Source organism: Hemitrygon akajei, chromosome 5 (assembly GCF_048418815.1).
Source record: "Hemitrygon akajei chromosome 5, sHemAka1.3, whole genome shotgun sequence".
Taxonomy (NCBI): domain Eukaryota; kingdom Metazoa; phylum Chordata; class Chondrichthyes; order Myliobatiformes; family Dasyatidae; genus Hemitrygon; species Hemitrygon akajei.
Window position 1 is genome coordinate 32196792 of NC_133128.1, and position 21516 is coordinate 32218307.

The following is a 21516-nucleotide window of genomic DNA, read 5'->3' on the forward strand; positions in this document are numbered from 1 at the left end:
GTTTGCGGATGACCCAACTATGGTTGGCCTTATCAAGAACGTTGATGGCATGGAGTATAGAGAGGAAGTGGAGCGACTGGTGGATTGGTGTGAGAAGAACAACCTAAGCCTGAATGTGGAGAAGACAAAGGAAATCATAGTGGCCTTCGGGAAGGTGCAGTCGAACCATCCCCCTCTGCGAATACATAGTTCCTCCGTTTAGAAAGTTATGTGCACCAGGTTCCTGGAAGTTCACATCACAGATGACCACACCTGATCCTTTAATATCACCTCCCTGAACAAGAAGGCACAACAGTGCCTCCACTTCCTAAGAAGAAGATTGATGTAAGCAAGGCTCCCCCCACCCCCTATCTTAACTGCATTTTACAGCAGCACCATTGAGAGCGTCCTGACAAGTTGCATCTTCATCTGATGTGTGAGCAGTCGAGCATCGGACTAAAAGTCCCTACAAAGGACTGTGAGAACAGCTGAGAGGATCATGGGGTCTCCCTAACATCCATCGGAGACATTTACCAAGAGCGCTGCATACACAGTGCTCTAAGTATTATTAGGGGTCCCAACAATCCATCCAGTCTCCTCTTTGACTTTATCATCAGGCAGGAGACTACGATGCATAAAAACAAAAATGTTCAGGATGAGCAACAGTTTCTTCCCCCAGGCCATTAGGCTTCTGAACTCCCGGCCACATCGTATTTGAAGTGTCACTTTTCTGTTACTTACAATATTTAATATTAATGCACTGTAGTTTGTTATTTATGTGTGATTCATCTGTAGATTTCTGCCATCGTATCTGTATATATGACAGCGGAATATAGCATTAATGATAAGACTCTTGGCAGTGTGGAGGATCAGAGGGATCTTGGGATCTGAGTCCATAGGAATCTCAAAGCAGCTGCGCAGGTTGACTCTGTGGTTAAGAAGGCATACAGTGTATTAGCCCTCATTAATCGTGGAATTGAATTTAGGAGCCGAGAAGTAATGTTGCAAAGGAGATTTACAAGGATGTTGCCTGGGCGCATGCCTTATGAAAACAGGTTGAGTGAACTCGGCCTTTTCTCCTTGGAGTGACGAAGGATGAGAGGTGACCTGATAGAGGTGTATAAGATGATGAGAGGCATTGATCATGTGGATAGTCAGAGGCTTTTTCCCAGGGCTGAAATGGTTGCCACAAGAGGACACAGGTGCTGGGGAGTAGGTACAGAGGAGATGTCAGGGTTAAATTTTTTTATACAGAGGGTGGGGAGTGCGTGGAATGGGCTGCCGGCAACGGTGGTGGAGGCGGATACGATACAGTCTTTTAAGAGACTTTTGGATAGGTACACGGAGCTTAGTAAAATAGACGGCTATGGGTAAGCTTAGTAATTTTTAAGGTAGGGACATGTTTGGCACAACTTTGTGGGCCGAAGAGCCTGTATTGTGCTGTAGGTTTTCTGTGTTTCTCTTATATTTTATCGTTGCCTTCATAAGTTATTGTGAGCTATGTGTGTTATGTGTATTACTGTGCTGTACACCCTGGTTCAGAGAAATGTTTTCTTGTCTCTATATAAAGTATATGCTTATATACGTTATATACATGTATGTAGTTTAATGACAATAAACTTCAGATGACTTGACTTGAAGGCAGGAGTTTGGGGTTGACAATAAAATTGGATCAGCCATGAGGAAATAGCATAGCATACTTGGTGGGCCAAGTGGCATAATTCTGCTCCTATATTTTATGTTCTTATGTTCTTAACAGACCACTGGTTGTGGGAATGCCAGAAATAGAATGAGTGTAGTTATCCACTTTTGTTCAAGAGCCTGATGGTTGCGTCCTGAGGCTCTTGTGCCTTTTACCTGATGGCAGCAGCAAGAAAAGAGCATGGCCTGGGTGGAGAAGATCTTTGATGATGGATGCTGTTTGCCTATGGCAACGTTTCATATAGATGTGCGCAGTGGTTAAGAGGGCTTTACCTATGATGTACTGGGCCAAATCCACTACCTCTTGTTGGATTTTCCGCTCAAAGGCATTGGTGCTCCCATATCAGCATAAACTATCAACAAAAACAATCAAATCCAAAAAATATTGTAATTATTCTGCAGATCTAAAAGTGTCAGTGGAGACTAAGTGGGAACTGGTATCAAATGCCAAATTAATTAAAAGTGTAATGTGTTAGAGTTACGCAAGTGCTTAAGTGGTGGAGAGTGGGTTCACAGTCACGTGGGGAAGAGGTAAGGTGTGCAGAAAGAAGGGAAACCAGAAAGGAAGATGATGTATTGTATCATTGCATCAAGGCTTGGTATTGCAACTACCCTATCTATGAACACAAGAAACTAGTGTTGTGGACACAGTTCAGCACATCACAAAAACCAGACTTCCATCCAGAACTCTAATCTCTCACTGTCTTGATAATCAAAGACTCCTCCCACCCTGGACATACTCTCTTCATCTCCTCCCATATACCACCAGACCTAAAGACAACTTCTATCCCACTATTATAAGACTATCGTATAGTTCCCTAGTACATTAAAATGGATTCTGGTCAGTTTGATGAGAGAAATAGTTGACCTATTTTCAATGAATTCATAAGTTTAAGTACCACTCTCCCTGTAAGGTCCAACAGTTTGATAGATTTTCAACAGACCAAACCAAAATGTAGACAGAAGAGTATTCGAAATAAGTCAGGGAAATGTCAATAGTGAAATACAAATCTGGGGAAGGGTATAAAACGATTGCAAAGGCACTAAACGTGTCTCGGAGCTCAGTGCAGTTCACTGTGAAAAAGTAGAAAAAACATTAAACTACAGCCACACTGCCTAGGTTAGGCCTCTCCTCGAAACTTAGTCGCCAGAGAAGAACGGCACTTATAAGAGAGTGACGCCAACAGTCACTCTGAGTGAGCAGCAGAAATCAGTGGCTGCAACTGGAGATGAAGTTCATGGCTCCATATTCTCTAAGGCCTTCACAAAAGGGGTGTTTATGAAAGAGTGGCAGGGAAGAAGCTCTGGCTTTAAAAAAAAAAGCATATGTTTGCCCGTAAAGACTTTGCAAAACATCATTTAAATGATACTGTGTAGATGTGGAAGAAAGCCTTGTGTTCAAATGAGACTAATGTGGAACTTATTAGCTTTAACACAAAGTGGTATGTGTGGCATAAATCTAATACTACACATCAGCTACGTAACACCATCCCTACTGTAAAGTATGCTGGAGGTCTCATCGTGCTATGGAGATGCTTTTCACTAGCAGCGACTGGAAATCTTGTCAATATTGATGGAAGATGAATGCTGCTAAATACAGAAAGATCCTGGATAAAAACCTGCTAGACTGTGCCAGAAAGCTTAAACTGAGAAGGAAGTTCATCTTTCAGCAGAACAATGACTCAATCGCATTGCCAGAGCAACCATGGAGTGGTTTCAAATGAAGAAAATTGATGTCCTTGAGTGGCCCAGTCAGAGTCCTGGCCTTAATCCGGTCAAGCATCTCTGGCAAAACCACAAGATTGCTGTCCACTTCTTCCCAACTAACCTGGCACAGCTTCAGCAATTTTGCAAAGAGGAATGGGCAAATCTTGCACCATCATATTGTGCAAAGCTGATAGTTCTACCGAAAAGGACAACTCGCTGTAATAGTTGCAAGAAGTGGTTCAGCTAAGTACTGAGCAAAGGGAATAATTGAACTGCTGCCATTTCAGTTTTTGACTTTTTAGTTTCGTATGTTTTACAATTTTCCCTGATTTTTTTGGGCTCTACTATGAAAAAGGAGCATGTGATCCACAAATAAAAATTCTCAGTTAAATTCATCAAAATCCCTATTTGTAATACTCATTTATATGAACAAAGGGTTGGAGGTTGAATACTTTTACAAAGCATTGTGATTCAACTGACTTCCTTTTGGGCTGTGAGTGGCTTTTAAGAATGCATGTGCAGCTCATTTGTTTGGCAAGCAACACAAATTAACGAAAATTGGTAGTTTCCAAATGTTTGCAAAATGTGATTTTCACCCCTTTCAATGATTTAATATGTGATGTCAACCCATGAAAGTGCCAACTTTGAGTTTCTCAGAGCTGTCTATGTGATGTGTTATTTACAACCCATGACAGTTATCACAAGGCTGTTTTGCAAGTCTTTGAAAAATTATGTACTAAGAGAGACATGTTACAGTTCCCCTTTTGAATTCCTTGTGATTATCACCTGACATCTCATATCACCATCATCCTCCATATTATCTTGAGTGACTGAAGTACTTCATGTTGGCACCTGGTTTGATTTGATCTTATGTGTGCTACTGAATCCAATGATGGGCATCAGTGACATAATTTCACACATACAGTTGGCCCTCCTTATCCGCGAGAGATTGGTTCCAGGACCCCTCGCGGATACCAAAAAATGCGGATGTTCAAGTCCCTTATTCAACCTGTCTCAATGCGGTTGACCTTAGGACCCAGCAAAACCCCAGACCTTATTTAACCTGTCTCAGTCCGCTGGACATTAGGACCCGGTGGCAGAGCTCTGAATCTGCAGTGTTTCTGTTCACGAAAATAATCACGATCACGATTGAAAGTAAAGTGGAAATAATAAAGCGATCAGAAAGAGGTGAAACGCCTTTCGTCATTGGAAAAGTGATAGGCTGCAGTCGGTCAATGATCGGAACAATTTTAAAGGATAAAGTGTGAAAGGCCCTGCCCCGATGAAAGCTACTGTTATTAATAAGCAACGCAGTGGTTTAATTATTGGGTTTTGGGGTTTTGGGTTTTTGATCCTCTACATCAACCCGGCATGGTGGAGAACGCACTCGGGGGTGATCTGTCACTGGATCGAACTCAGGAACTTTCATTCCCGAGCCCGGCGCTGAAACCTACATTCTTAAACGTTTTATATGCATAGAAAGGTAAAATATATACCATATACTAAGACAAACATTTGACTAACTGACGCTAAATAATACCGGATGTACCTGTTCCGACTTACTTAGAAAGAGAACTTCCGATTTTTTCAATCCTGATCCATGATAACCCACACACATCCTCCTGTATACTTTAAATCATCTCTAGATTACTTATAATACCTAATACAATGTAAATGCTATGTAAAATAGTTGTTATACTACATTGTTTAGGGAATAATGACAAGAAAAAAAAGTCTGTACATGCTCGAACAACAAGTGCTGGAAGAGCACTTCCGGGTTTTCGCGTTTCGCGGTTGTTTGAATTCGCGCATGCGGAATTCGTGGATAAGGAGGGCCGACTGGACATAACAATCACAGGTCATAGGAAACAGGCAATTCGACCCGCTTCAGTAATTGAACTCGACATCCTTCCAAATTTTGCTGTCTACTCTCAACACAGCCTAATTTGCCTTCTCTCAAACCTCATCATCTACAAAACCAGTGACATTGAGACAAAACCATCAATTCTATCAACATTATCATCCAAAATGATCCCAGCAAACTGGAAACTCAAATCAATCCTCCTGTCATTTGATTTCCTAAACTCATTTTATTTCCTAACTCTAGACAGGAGAATCTGAGCTTCCAGTTTGGGGATCAACTGTCCCCCAACCAATGAGCACCTTTCTGTATTAATCTCTCAGCATTTGGTCCACGGCTTCCTATGCCTAAACAATTCAAGTGCTTATCTGGACAATTCTAGACTAGTCTTACAGACAGACAGACAGACATACTTTATTGATCCCGAGGGAAATTGGGTTTCGTTACAGTCGCAGCAACCAAGAATAGTGTAGAGATATAGCAATATAAAACCATAAATAATTAAATAATAATAAGTTAATCATGCCAAGTGGAAATAACTCCAGGACCAGCCTATTGGCTCAGGGTGTCTGACACTCCGAGGGAGGAGTTGTAAGGTTTGATGGCCACAGGCAGGAATGACTTCCTATGACACTCAGTGTTACGCCTTGGTGGAATAAGTCTCTGGCTGAATGTACTCCTGTGCCTAACCAGTACATTATGGAGTGGATGGGAGTCATTGTCCAAGATGGCATGCAACTTGGACAGCATCCTCTTTTTACCAAGCTATGCATTCCAGTACCTGCCACTCTTCAGATGAAGAATTCCCTGTCTGACTCTCTTCTTTACTTACTTTCTTAAGCCCACCACCCTTCCATGGCAAAGTACACTAACAGCAGCTTGCCAGAGACCTGAACATATAGGAGCAGAATTAGGCCATTTGGTCCATTGAGTCTTCTCCGCCATTTCATCATGGCTGATCCATTTTCCTCTCAGCCCCAATCTCCTGCCTTCTCCCCAAATCCCTCATGCACTGACTAATCAAGAATCTATTAAACTCTGCCTTAAATATACCCCAATGACTTGGCCTGCCTTCACAGCTGCCTGTGACAACGAATTCCACAGATTCACCACTCTCTGGCTAAAGAAATCCCTCCTTATCTCTGTTGTAATTGCATTGTCTGCAATTTTGCCCTATTACCTCTCTTCGCTAGCAGTCTCATTACCCACTGCCTCTGTTTGTAAACCAACTACCCTATCTTCAGCCCTATCACTTCAGTTCCCATCCTTCTGCCAAATTAGTTAAAACCCTGCCAAACAGTTTTTGCAAACCTGCCCACAGGGTATAGGATGCCCCTCAGATTCAGGTGTAGTCTGGCCCTTTCGTACAGGCCGTACCTTCCCCAGAAGAGATCCCGATGATCTAGGAATCTGAACCCTTGCCCGCTGCACCAGTTCTTCAGCAATGCGTTCACCCACCAAATCATCCTAATCTTACCCTCAGTGGCACATGGCACAGGCAGCAAACCAGAGGTTACCACTCTAGAGGACCTGCTTTTCATGTTTCTACATAGCTGTCTGAAATCTTTCTTCAGGATCTTCTCACCTTTCTTACCTACCAATATGTACCCTTACCCTTTAGAATGCCTTGGGCATGATCCAGAGCATCTCTGACCCTGGCACCTGGGAGCAACATACCATTTGGGAGTCTCTATCATGTCCACAGAATCTCATCTCTATTCCTCTAACTATTGAATCTCCTGTCACTACTGAGTCCTCTTCACTTCTCTTCCTTTCTGAGCCGCATTACCAGACTCAGTGCCAGAGACCCAGTCATTGCAGTTCCTCCTGGTAGATCATCCCCTCAACAGTATCCAAAGGGATATACATATTATTGAGGGGAACAGCCACAGGGATACTCTGCAGCGGGTGCTCATTTCCCTTCCTTCTCCTGACAGTCACTCAGTTACCTGTCTCCTGCAGCGTCTGGGTGACTACCTCCCTGTAGCTCCTATCTATTACTTCCTCAGTCTCCCATGTGAGCCGAAGGTCATCGAGCTACAGCTCTAGTTCCTTAACTCATTCTTTGAGGAGCTGCAGCTCAGTGCATCTGGTGCAGATGTGATTATCCAAGAGGCTAGAGGTCTCTCAGAATTCCCACAACTCACACACAGAAAAAAGCACAGCCCCTGGAACCATTCTCACTGCAGTAACTGTGCCCTAACAGATGAACAATGAAGAGTAGGGAAGAACAAAAGAAATTTACCAGATACTTAACTCGTCTAAGCCTGATGAGCCAAAGACACTGCAACACTGGCCCACTCATACAATGGCCGCTCCAACTGTAGCTGCTCTGCTTGCCCCCTGCCTTATTTTTATTCACCCTATGTAGTGAATCTCATTCACCGTGTGCAATCAGACTCCAAAAACTGCAGCAAAGCTCTGCCTTTTTTAATCTTCAGTAGCGAGCCCAAGTGAAATTGCTATCTCTTCTCGTGCTCCGCTCACTGAGTTCTCTGTCCTGGGTCAGTCGTTCCAGTTATCCCACGTGTAGCTCATCTTCTGCTTCTTCTCTCAGGGAAGAAGTCTTGGGAGCTTCTGTTGTCACTTCTGTAGCACTGAATTTTTACAGGATGGGATTGCTATCCCTATGTGCAACCCTCTCCTTTCACAGCCAACTTAGGGACCATCTTGGCAAAGTTCTGACTCTCTTCCCCTTTACCGTAAACCTTTGTCTTCTAGTTTTATCTATCTCTGATATGGGGAAATGCCTACCCTATCTATACCCTTCATTATTTTATATACCATCTTAACCTCCTCTGGTCCAGGGAGAACAGACATAGCTTCTCTGGTACCTCAGCTGTGTCCAGAAAAGATATAGTCAGAGCCCCAGCAGTCTCTTCCCTTGCCACCTGTCATAGCCTGGGGTAATTCCCATCTGGTCCTGGGGATTTATCCACCTCTAAGGTGTTGAAGACCTGTGTTGGACTTACATCCATCTCTTCACTGAAATCTCCAACTACAAAGTTTGTTTTCTTTTTTATTAATATTGATGAAAAGCATTCATTTAGAATTTCACATATACCTTCAGGCTCCATGCACAAATAGCCCATATTTGCTCCTTATATACTACATGTCATATTTAAGTCTGCTGATGCCACCACTGCCATTGGCCAAATCAATGTTAAATGATGAATCAGCATATAGGATGGAGATTGAAAAACAACTAAGTGGTGCCACAACAACAACCTCTCACTCAATGTCAGCAAGACCAAGAGTTGATTATTGACTTCAGGGGAAAGAAACCAGATATCTATGTTATCATTTCGGTGGATCTGTCCTAGATCCAGCATGTAAATGCCATTATGAAGAAAGCACAGCAGCACCTCTGCTTCCTTCAAAGTTTTGCAAAGATTCTGCATGACATCTAAAACTTTGACAAACTCCTATAGATGTGTAGTGGAGACTATATTAACTGGTTGTATCACAACTTAATATGGAGACACCAATACCCTTGAATGGAAAGTCCTACAAAATGTAGTGGATATGGTTCAATCCATCACAGGTAAAGCCTTCCCCACCATTGAGCACATTTACGTAGAGCACTGTCACAGGAAAGCAGCATCCACCATCAAGGACCCCCAATATCCAGACCACACTCTCTTCTCACTGCTGCCATTAGGAAGAAGGTTCAGGAGCTTCAGGACCCGCACAGTCAGGTTTGGGATCAGTTGTTACCCTGAACCATCAGGCTTTTGAACCAGAGGGGATCATTTCTCTCAGCTTCTCTCACCCTTCCATTGAACAGTTCCCACAACCTATGGATTCACTGTCAAGAATTCTTTATCTCATGATCTTGATATTTATTCTTATTTGTTTCTTTTTATATTTGCAGATTGTTGTCTTTTACATATTTGGTTATTTGTTCATCCTGTTGTATGTGGTCTTTCATTGATTCTATTGTGTTTCTTGGATTTACTGTATATGTCCCTAAGAGAAAAGATCTCAGGGTTGTATGTGGTGTCATATCATTGATCTTTAGCTATCCTGATTTTCTTTTTAAGCACCTCCCTACACTTTTTACACTCTTGTTGGGTCTTCCCTCTCAATGGTTTCCTCTACCTGTCATATCCTTCATTTTTTACTTCAGTATGTCTCAACATTCAGGGTTCTCTCTACTCCTTACCCCTGAATTTGCTCTTACAGAGGCACAAGACGGGCATATTGGAATGATTGATACCAAGAACTTTCTTCAGGCACCTTTTGCACATTTTGTGAATTATCAGTCTGAAATGGAGCTAGTTCTGAGGTTGGATACTAGAATTAGCAAGGAAGCAAAGAACTTTAGTGCCAAAGAATTCATTTGTATCATAGTGTTTTTCAGCATTATGTGAGCGGCAATCTACTTCTTCTGGGGTGATGTTCAATGAGAATTTCTGTTCCCCAACATGATTTTCATGCCAAATGCAATAGGATAGTTTCAATCTTATCAACTCTGTCCATTACTTGGCTTTCCCACTGTGGCTTCCATGTACTCCATCCTCTACCCATTACCCCCAGCCACGACTCCTGCTAAAGTTGTACACTAGCTGATCTAATAAAGCCCCCAATGAAAATTTCAATGCACTTCACCTTACGTAATCACTCGTGCAATCTCAGATCAACATAATGCATACACCCTCAAAAAGGCCAAAATCAGTGTAGTTTCCTTAAGGGAAAATCTTGTCTGACAGATCTGATGGAATTATTTGAAGAAATAACAAGCAGGATAGACAAAGAATGTTATGTACTTGGATTTTCAAAAGGCCTTTGACAAGGTGCTGCACATGAGGCTGCTAAACAAAATAAGAGCCCACGGTATACAGGAAGGACACTAGCATGGAAGAGCACTGACTGACTGGCAGAAGGCAAAGAGTGCAAATAAAGGGATCCTTTTCAGATTGGCTGTCCGGGTCTAGTGGTGTTCCTCAAGAGTCTGTGTTGGGACCGCTTCCTTTAATGTTGTATGTCAATGATTTGAATGTTGAAATTGATGGCTTTGTGGCCAAGTTTGTGGACCATACAAAGATAGGTGGAAGGCATGGGGTGATAAGCAAACAGAGTCTGCAGAAGGACTTGGACAGATTAGGAGAATGGGCAAAGAGGTGTCAGATGGAATACAATGTTGGGAAGTGTATGGTTCATGCACTTTGGTAGAAGGAATAAAATCGCAAACTATTTCCTAAACGGGCAGAAAATTCAGAAATACAAGGTGCAAAGGGATTTGGGAATTCGAGTACAGGAATCCCTAAAGGTTCATTTACAGGTTAAATCGTGTTGAACGCAGTGTTAGCATTCATTTGAAGAGGACTAGAATATACCTTAAACATACCTGGATTTCCACTTGGCTGCCTGTAGCTGATATAAAACAAATTGCACAACACTGCTGTATGTCTGCCAATTAAACTGGCTACCTCTGACATAAGGGTAACAGTAGTAAATGTGTTTGTTTTTTAATATACTTTATTCAGAACATATACAATTTATAGTACAGCATATGCACTCAGAACATATCTTTCTTGATATGATCAGTGAAGTACATTATCTTCTAATGATCACTCCTCTCTTGTTTTCACCCTAAGCACTGCTTTCATGAGGGGCTTGTTACACAGGACCCAGCCTCTTTGTGTCTCATGGTAGCAAGATTCTGAACTGTGGTTTTTCTCCATGGAGCAATGGCAACGTTGCAATGAACAATGGGCTTACCACTACATCTTGAAATGTGCCTGTTGGAAGCATTCTTTTGCACGCGCCCCTTACGCTGGAAAACCAACAGGTTCAGGCAGACCCATTTTATATCTTTAACCAAAATGATTTTCTTCTAGCAGCAATTGATGTTTATCTCAGAACATGACTAGCCCGTAGATCACAGAGGTTAATTACAAATCACTGTTACACAACTAGTTGAGGGCAACCTTGACAAAGACCATTGCTTACTTTTGCAGACCTTATTAGTAAATCTGCAGTCCTCAGGTATGTGGACAATTGTCTAATCTACACTGCCACAATCTCAAAGGCACTCTCTGTGCTTAAAGCGTCTGATTGGGAAGGCCCATCTTATTATCAGCCAAGCATGAGCTTGGTGTTATGTCCAAATATGATATGTGCTCCCACTGCATCAAATTTGCCAGTAGTTTGCAGTAATTAGATCAGTTCTACTTTTGTATACAAAATAGATCAAATCCTTTTTTAGATTCTGTTTTTCTTGTTCTGTTAGATATTTGATGTTCCAGTAATAGCAGTGGACGCTCCCCAGATTTAATCTGGGACAAATTGGAAAATCTGTACAAATAATTAGAATGTGTTTCCAGAAAAACTGATTATACAATTTTAATAAAAATTATCACCCTCAATTCCAAAACACATTTCTGGGTGAAAAGCTATCCTATGGTATTTTGGCAAAACACTGTCTGCTTATGACTTTAGTTCAAGCAAGTCCAAACTGAACATTGCTGTATTCTCTGCGAAGTATTTTCCAGGGATTCTTACCCTGAAGAAGTTTAAATCTTCCCTTTCTACTCTTTTCCATAGATGCTGCCTGGCCTGCTGAGTTCCTCCAGCATTTTGTGTGTATTGCTGTATGTTGCCTGTATTATCAGAAGCTTTATCAATGATGGAGAGACAGCTTGTCACCCTGTACTTTAACAGCCGAGTGCTGAAAATCATTACTATTGCCAAGGTTTAAAAACATATCAGCTAATCACAATGTGTGGCTTGTTATGACAGTTCACTGAGCAATTTTTGAAGCTTGAATGTACAAAGTTGGAGGGAAGCCATGATTACTAAGGCCATTTCAAGCTTCCTCTGCCTAAGTGAAAGCATGGAGCCAAAGCAAATCTCAGCCAAACATTCCAATGATCTGTATAATGCAATAACTTTGTTCTTGTCATTTCCCAGAAAGTTGAAAAACTCAAATCTTTTCTCTTAACATTGCATAATTTCCAAATTCTGATTTCAGCATCAGGATCACTGTTGCATGCCACAAAACTGAGACCCCAACAGATACAACAGGGCTTCCAACCACATTTGCAATGGAACATTGAAGCAAGCTGTTTACATTAGTGGAGATAAATCAAATTATATAGATGAAATATAGATCGGTACAGCACAGTGCAGGCCGGAGCCCAGCAGCGGAATACAATGGGGAAATCACTGGCAGAAAGAAATACAGTTAGGATCATAATACAAGTAATAGTCTGGAGTAAAATTACTGAACCCTAGCCCTGCCTCCAAAGCACTAACAGTAAAATCTAATTTAAGTTAAATCCCCTGTGATTTCTTCTTTTCTAAATCTGCTTCTTCCTTATTCCTCTGTAATTTTTTTTCCCATCACATGCATTTCTATGACTGTTATGATGAAGATACTTTTAGAACCTGAGATCAGAACCAAAGCACTATTCCCATGGAGGGTAAGGGACTTTTGGTAAGTTTAGTTGTTTTCATTCCATACGGAACATTTACTGACATGGAGAATTTCACTCGTAGATTCAAATTCTAAGAGGCTGTACTTGATCTGGTATTAGGAAATGAACCTGGTCAGGTGTCAGGTCTCACAGTGGGAGAGCATTTTGGAGATAGTGATCACAATTCTATCTCCTTTACCATAGCATTGGAGAAGGATAGGAACAGATAAGTTAAGAAAGCGTTTAATTGGAGTAAGGGGAAATATGAAGCTATCAGGCAGGAACTTGGAAGCATAAATTGGGAACAGATGTTCTCAGGGAAATGTACAGCGGAAATGTAGCAAATGTTCAGGGGATATTTGCATGACGTGCTGCATAGGTATGTTCCAATGAGACAGGGAAAGGATGGTAGGGTACAGGAACCGTAGTGTACAAAGGCTGTTGAAAATCTAGTCAAGAAGAAAATAAAAGCTTACGAAAGGTTCAAAAAACTAGGTAACGATAGCGATCTAGAAGATTATAAGGCTAGCAGGAAGGAGCTAAAGAATAAAATTAGGAGAGCCAGAAGGGGCCATGAGAAGACCTTAGTGAGCAGGATTAAAGAAAATCCCATGGCATTCTACAAGCATGCGAAGAGAAAGAGGCTAAGGCATGAGAGAATAGGATCAATCAATTGTGACAGTGGAAAAGTGTGTAGGGAACCAGAGTAGATAGCAGAGGTACTTAATGAATACTTTGCTTCAGTATTCACTATGGAAAAGGATCTTGGCGATTGTACAGATGATTTACAGCGGATTGAAAAGCTTGAGCATATAGACATTAAGAAAGAGGATGTGCTGGAGCTTTTGGAAAGCATCAAGTTGGATAAGTCTACGGAACTGGATGAGATGTAACCCAGGCTACTGTGGGAGGCGAGGGACGAGATTGTTGAGCCTCTGGCAATGATCTTTGCATTATCAATGGGGACAGGAGAGATTCTGGGAGATTGGAGGGTTGCAGATGTTGTTCCATTATTTAAGAAAGGGAGTAGCAATAGCCCAGGAAATTATAGACTAGTGAGTCTTACTTCAGTGGTTGGTAAGTTGATGGAGAAAATCCTGAGAGGCCAGATTTATGAACATTTGGAGAGGCATAATATGATTCGGAAAAGTCAGCATGTCTTTGTCAAAGGCAGATCGTCCCTTACAAGCCTGATTCAATTTTTTGAGGATGTGACTAAACATGTTGATGAAGGTCGAGCAGTATATGTAGTGTACTGTATATGGATTTCAGCAAAGTATTTGATAAGATACCCCATGCAAGGCTTATTGAGAAAGTAAGGAGGCATGGGATCCAAGGGGACCTTGCATTGTAGATCCAGAATTGGCTTACCCACAGAAGGCAAAGAGTGGTTGTAAATGGGTCATATTCTGCATGGAGGTTGGTGACTAGTGGTGTGCCTCAGGAATCTGTTCTAGGACCCCTTCTCTTCGTGATTTTTATAAATGACCTGGATGAGGACGTAGGGGGATGGGTTAGTAAATTTACTGATGACACAAAGGTTGGGAGTGTTGTGGATAGTGTGGAGGTCTGTCACCTTACAGCGGGACACTGATAGGATGCAAATCTGGGCTGAGAAGTGGGAAATTGAGTTTAACCCAGATCAGTGTGAAGTGAAAGGCAACACGAGTGACTCTGCAGATGCTGGAAATAAATAAAAACACAAAATGCTGGCAGAACTCAGCAGGCCAGACAGCATCTGTGGGAGGAGGTAGTGACGACGTTTCGGGCCGAAACCCTTCATCAGGAGTGAAGTAACATGGGATGGTCGAGGGGAGGATAAGAAGTGGGGGGAGGGATAAAGTAGAGAGCTAGGAAGTGATAGGCTGGAGGGAAATGGGCTGGGGGAAGGTGGAGAATTATGGGAAATAAAAGAGAAAGAAAGGTAGGGCTGGGGGGAGATTATAGTGAGGGGTTCTTTCTGAACTTCTTCAGTGTAGGCATCACTGGAAGAGGCTTCGCAGTTTCAGCCCCCCCCCCCCCCCCAGCCCTACCTTTCTTTCTCTTTTATTTCCCATAATTCTCCACCTTCCCCCTAGCCCATTTCCCTCCAGCCTATCACTTCCTAGCTCTCTACTTTATCCCTCCCCCCAGTTCTTATCCCCCCTCGACCATCCAATGTTACTTCACTCCTGATGAAGGATTTCGGCCCGAAACGTCGTCACTGCCTCCTCCCATAGATGCTGTCTGGCCTGCTGAGTTCTGCCAGCATTTTGTGTTTTTAAGTGTTAAGTGGTTCATTTTGGTAGGTCAAATATAATGGCAGAATATGGTATTAATGGTAAGACTCTTGGCAGTGTGGAGGATCAGAGGGATCTTGGGGTCTGAGTCCATAAGACACTCAAAGCTGCTGCGCAGGTTGACTCTGTAGTTAGGAAGGCATACAGTGGATTTGCCTTCATCAACCGTGGGATTGAGTTTAAGAGCCAAGAGGTAATGGTACTGCTATATAAGACCCTGGTCAGACCCCACTTGGAGTACTGTGCTCAGTTCTGGTCACCTCACTACAGGAAGGATGTAGAAACTTTAGAAAGGGTGCAGAGAAGATTTACAAGGATGTTGCCTGGATTGGGGACTATGCCTTATGAGAATAGGTTAAGTGAACTCGGCCTTTTCTCTTTGGAGTGACAGAGGATGAGAGGTGACCTGATAGAGGTGTATAAGATGATGAGAGGCATTGATCGTGTGGATAGTCAGAGACTTTTTCCAGGGCTGAAATGGGTAGCATGAGGGGACACAGTTTTAAGGTGCTTTGAGGTAGGTACAGAGGAGATGTCAGGGTACGTTTTTTACGCAGAATGGTAAATGCGTGGAATGGGCTACGGGCAACGGTGGTGGAGGCAGATACGATAGGGTCTTTTAAGAGACTCCTGGATAAGTACATGAAGCTTAGAAAAATAGAGAACATGGGTAACCCTAGGTAATTTCTAAAGTAAGTACATGTTTGACACAGCTTTGTGGGCCGAAGGGCCTGTATTGTGCTGTAGGTTTTCTATGTTTCTAAATTCCATGGAGTCTTAATGCAAATCTTGATGTTGAAGATAGTGAGAAACAACAGACAAGAAAGCAGATATTGCATAGAACTTGGCCTGTGTGATATATGCGGGGATAGTTATCAGAGATTTGGCAACCACTAAGGCATGAGGAAAGATATGTTCAGATAATACATAATCAACAGAATACCTTCTGTGCATAATAGCATTTTTGTGATTTTATGTTTGCATACTTTGTTCATACCTTTCATTCCTGCAGATCGCTGGCAATGTTTTGTTGATAAGTGGTTATCACCTTGCATTACAAGTGATACTTGATCTCTTAAAGCCATTCCACCATCCTCAAGGCATTAGTCAGTAGTATTAAGCAATACCTTTATTTCTCTAAATGAGTTCAGCTCCATTGGCACTTAAGGAGCTCAAAAGTACACAGGGCAAACAAGACCTTTTAATCAGCACCGATGTACCTACCTGAGTATTCAGTCGCTTCAGTATGGTTATACTGTGTCCTGTCTTTCAGATGCAGTGCAAAATTTGGATAAGTTTTTCAACAGCTTCTCCCAAACTTTGATTTCTGCTGTCAAAATTCAAAGATGGCAGTTGCACAGGAACATGACCATCAGCACATTCACCTCCAAATGACTTTGCATTCTGACTTGGTTGTTCAAAATCCTAGATCTCCTTACCTATTAACACTGTGGGAATGTTTTCACCTCCCAAACTGCAGTAGCTGAAGGCAGTACACCTTTACCATCTTATGGATATCAAAAGATGGACAGGAACTGCCATTCTTGTAATTTATGCCCTCATTCATGAATAAATAACAAATAAAATATATTATTTCCGTTCTGATTTTACATTAGCACACTGAAGACCAGGAACACATGAAATAGAAGTGTTAGAGGGTGCCTATTATGTTTTGTCTTTCATTTAGTTTGTTTGTAATTGATCTTATACCTAACGCTACTTTCCACACACCAGAATTGCCTCTGGGCTACCTAAAATGTAAAGTATAGTTATTAGTGGTGGAGCACTAAAAATCAGAGCGAAGCACTCAAGAGAGATTATAAAATAATCCCTTTGAAACTATCCAAGTACATATATGTCACCATATATAACCCTGAAATTCATTTTCTTTGGGCATACTCAATAAATCCAATAACGATAATATTATCAATGAAAGACCACACCAGCTGGGCATACGACCAGTGTGTAAAAAGACAACAAACAAATACAAAACAAAGAAATAATAATAAATTCTTTATATATATATATTTTTTTATATATAAGTACACCCAATGCTTGTGGAATTCCTACAACATTTGATGAAGCATTGGCATACTATAATCACCCTATCTATTGAAAACCAAAAAAGAACAACCACTGTTATCAAAATACACAGAGGCATTTTTCAGGGTCACTCTCTAAGCCCACAATGCTTTGCCTAGCTTTAAACCTTCCCTCTATTTCACTGAATTGGATGAAAATAGGGTATCAAATCAGAAGCAACCAAACAAATTATGCCTTGACACACCTTCTCTACATGGATGATTTGAAATTATATTCTCCTTGTAAGCGAAATCTGTAAGCTAAATCAATTAATTCAAATAGTGGAACTATTTTCTAAAGATATAATCATGAATTTTTGACTAGATAAGTGCAGAACATTAAACATAAAGAAAGTTGCAATCGAGCTAGTAGGATATAAAACAGCATCAGGATACAACTGATGGATGAAAATAAGTAATTGGGATGTCAACAAGCAAAGAAAATAGATCATAGCGTGATAAAGGGAAAACTTTTGACAGAATTTACTTCAAGGCTTAAGAAAATCTGACAGAGCTCAATTGTAAAATTATAACAAAGGCAATACTCTCGCTATACCCATATTAACGTATTCTTTTGTCATACCGATCTGGACAATTTACAAAGAAAAATAAGAATTGAAATGACAAATTTTAGGAAACCACATGTATATGTGAACACACACTACCTTGGACAGAAGGAGGAAGAGAATAAAAGACATTAAAAACAGGTACAAGGATATATTTTCATCAATGAAAGCAGGATTCTGGGCTCCATTGAACAAATGCAGGTCTGATAAGAAGTACACACCACTAAATTTAAATGAAAGCACAACTCATAAAAATGAAGAAATTATCACTACAGAAGAAAAAGCTAATCAGTGGAAGAGCTTTGCTAAGCATGGTAAACATCCCCACGATCTTAGCAGACTAGATGTCAACAAGGTAACATCAAATGCCTGGCTCAGAGCTGGAGACCCCTTCCCAGAAAGAGAAAAGTTTAATTTGGCAGTAATTAAAACACTAGAAATATGCTGAACTAAAGGAAGAAATTTTTAAAAAACTATGGAAAATGAACAGGGTACACACAATGTCCCAATTGTAATATCTGCAACTGGTGTCATCCCAAACTCACTACACAATTGCTTTAAAAAATTAGGCCTACGTAGTAATATTTATGTAGATCTTCAGAAAACCACAAAATTAAACACCACTAGAATAGTCCAAAAGCTCCCAGCAATTGAGAAATTAGTGTGCTTGGTAAAGTCCACACCTCAGGTTTACCAGCTTGAGGTGAGAAAAAATAAAAATACAATAATAATAAATAAATTAAGCAATAGATATTGAGACCATGAAGAGTCCTTAAAAGCGAGTCCATAGGTTGTGGGAAGTGATGAGGCAAGTGAAGATGAGTGAAGTTATCCCCGTTGTTTCATGAGCTGATGTTTGAGGGGTAATAACTGTTCCTGATCCTGATGGTCTGAGACCTGAGGTCCATGTATCTTCTTCCTGATGGCAGCAGCAAGAAGAGAGCATAACCGAGGTGGTGCGGGTCCTTGATGAGGAATGCTGCTTTCTCGTGACAATGCTCCATGTAGATGTGCTCAGTGCTGGGGAGGGCTTTACCAGTGATGGACCCATAATTTATAATTAAAGACAGATCTGAAGCAAAGAATTTGCACACATCCTGTAAGGTTATTTACTTGGATCATTTACCTGTGATGGACTGGGCTGTGTCCATCTACTTTTTGTAGGATTTTCCATTCAAGGATATTGGTGTTTCCATACAAGGCTTTGATGTAGCCAGTCAGTATACTATGGAAATTTGTTAAAGTTTTAGATATCATGCGGAATCTTTGCAGACTCCTAAGAAAGCAGAGACACTGCCAACTGCCATGCCTTCTTTGTAATTACACTTGCGTGCTGGGTCCAGGACAGGTCCTCTGAAATGGTAACACAGAAGAGGTGTACAAGATAATGAGAGACATAGTGGATAGTCGGAGGCTTTTTCCCAGGGCTGAAATGGCTAGCATGAGAGGGCATAGTTTTAAGGTGCTTGGAAGTAGGTACAGAGGAGATGTCAGGGGCAAGTTTTTTACGCAGAGAGTGGCGAGTGGGTGGAGTGGGCTGCCGGTAGTGGTGGTAGAGGCAGAAACGATAGGGTCTTTTAAGAGAGTCCTGGATGGATACATGGAGCTTAGAAAAATAGAGGGCTATGGGTAAGCCTAGGTAGTTCTAAGGTAAGGATATGTTCAGCACAGCATTGTGGGCCGAAGGGCCTGTATTGTGCTGTAGGTTTTCTATGTTTCTAATTTAAAATCTGCTGACCTGCTTCACCTCTGATCCCCCAATGAGGACTGGCTCATAGACCTCTGGTTTCCTTCTCCTGATGTCAATACTCAGAGCTTCTTGGTCTTGCTGACATTAAGAGATTGTTGTTGTTGCACTACCCAGTCAGATTTTCACTCTCCCTCCTATATGCTGATTCCTCACCATCTTTGATTTTCCTACAACAGTGATGTCAGCAAACTTGAATAACTTGAATACGGCATTGGAACTGTGCTTCGCAACACAGTCGTAAGTGTAAAGTGAGTAGAGCAGAGGGCTAAGCACACCACCTTGTGGTGCAGCTGATGGAGATTGTGGAAGAGATCTTGTTGCCAATCTGAACTGACTGGTGTCTGCAAGTGATGAAATCGAGGATCCAATTGCGCAAGGGTGTATTGAGGTCAGGGTCTTGAAGCTTATTGATTACTTTAAGGGGATGATAATATTGAGTGCCGAGCATCCTGATGCTTGTATCTTAGCTGTCTAGATATTTCAGGGTCGAGTGAAGAGCCAATTAGATGGCACCTGCTGTGGATCAGTTGCGCTGGTTGGCAAATTGGGGCAGATCTAAGTCACTTCTGGAGCAGGAGTTATTATGTTTCATCATTAACCTCTCAAAACATTACATCATTCTGGATGTAAGCGCTACTCTACGGTAGTTATTGAGGCAGGTTACCATGTTCTTCTTAGGCACTGGTATGAGTGAAGCCTGCTTGAAGCAGGTGGATACCTTAGAGTGCTGAAGGGAGAGGTTAAAGATCTCAGTCAACATTCCAGTCAGTTGATTAACACAGGGCTGTAGTTTTCAGCCAGGTCCCATCTGGGCCAGATTCTTGCTGTGGGTTCGCACTCCTGAAAGATAGTCACCCATCAGCCTCAGAGACAGATCATGTGATCATCATGGGCCATTGGAGTTTGTGACGGTTTCTCTATGTTTTGACAGTCAAAGTGAGCATAGAATGCATTAAGTTAATCTGGAAGCAAAGTCCTTTTGTCACCCATGTCGCTTGATTTTACTGTATAAAACGAGATAGCGTTCACACTCTGCCACAACTGTCAAGCATCCTTCTTTGCCACTTTGTCCATGTGGTGGCTTTCCAGAGTCGTACCTGGACCTCTTGTAACTTTCTTTGTTTAATTATAGCTGAACTGTGACTTTCAAATGATAGTTCATTGTTTTTACTTGCAATTTTATATTTCCTTTGGATAACTGCGCATTTTTGCAAAGGTTGGCAATTTTAATAGATTAAATTAGATCATGTGACCTCAAATCTTCCATTTATTTTGTGATTTGTTTCCTCCCTAAATCTCACAATTTCATTATTGATCATTTCACCTTTTACTTCTCATCATGCTATGGCCTATGTTCAGTTATGGAACAACAACACACACAAAATGCTGGTAGAACACAGCAGGCCAGGCAGCATCGATAGGGAGAAGCGCTGTCGACGTTTCGGGCCGAGACCCTTCGTCAGGACTGGAATCAGTTTTTGACAGGAAATGGAGAGCTAACTTGGAATATGTTACCCACCAGGCTTGTGATTGTGGTTTATGGTCTAAAAATGCTGTTTTGCTGCTTTTAATAATATTATCTAGTTGTTGAGAGTGTCTCCCTGAATTTTCAAGAGGAATCATAAATTATGTTTGCTGTTTCCTTTTTTTTTAAAATGTGGCCTCACAGGATTCATAAATTGGCAATACTGACTTCTGTCATGCACTTTGACCCTTTCTTCAGTCTTCCATTCCCCTAGTAGCCAGCCTGAAAATATCTGGTTCTACATTTTAGTGGAATTGGCTTATATTGCTCATTTTTAAATTTCTGGTATAAGTTCTAGGTATTAGTCAATTTATATATCATATTGTAAACTGTTAATTCTCCTTTTGGAAATTTTCTCCCTTCATTATATATAAATTAAATTTATTCAGATACTAAGTTAGCGCTATATGGAGCTTCCATATTGACTGTTGAAGGACATTCAGGGTGGTTGTGCAGTAGTATGTATAATACATGCAGCTTGTGAGTTAACTCATTCCATTAAATCCATGTTCGCACTGAGCAGAACAGCTAGTGGTCCCATTTTTATTTCCCTCATCCCATTTGCTCTGCGGGTTTACACAATGTAAAGACATTCTGCAATAAGCAAAATGAGTGAGAAAATTACATTGTTTTAAGTTCTTGCTTT

General features: G+C 41.3%; 1 protein-coding gene across 8 annotated transcripts in view; it reads left to right on the forward strand.

Annotated features, from left to right (window-relative positions):
• Positions 1–21516, forward strand: part of cmss1 (cms1 ribosomal small subunit homolog) — a 290453-nt gene that overhangs the window by 240721 nt on the left and 28216 nt on the right. The window contains exon 1 of one of the 8 annotated variants that reach the window (XM_073045155.1): positions 12583–12689. The exons of the other annotated variants lie outside the window; for them this stretch is intronic. The gene's annotated coding sequence lies outside the window, so the exon portion shown is untranslated. Of the gene's footprint in view, positions 1–12582; positions 12690–21516 lie in introns of those variants that run through there. 8 annotated transcript variants of the gene reach the window in all.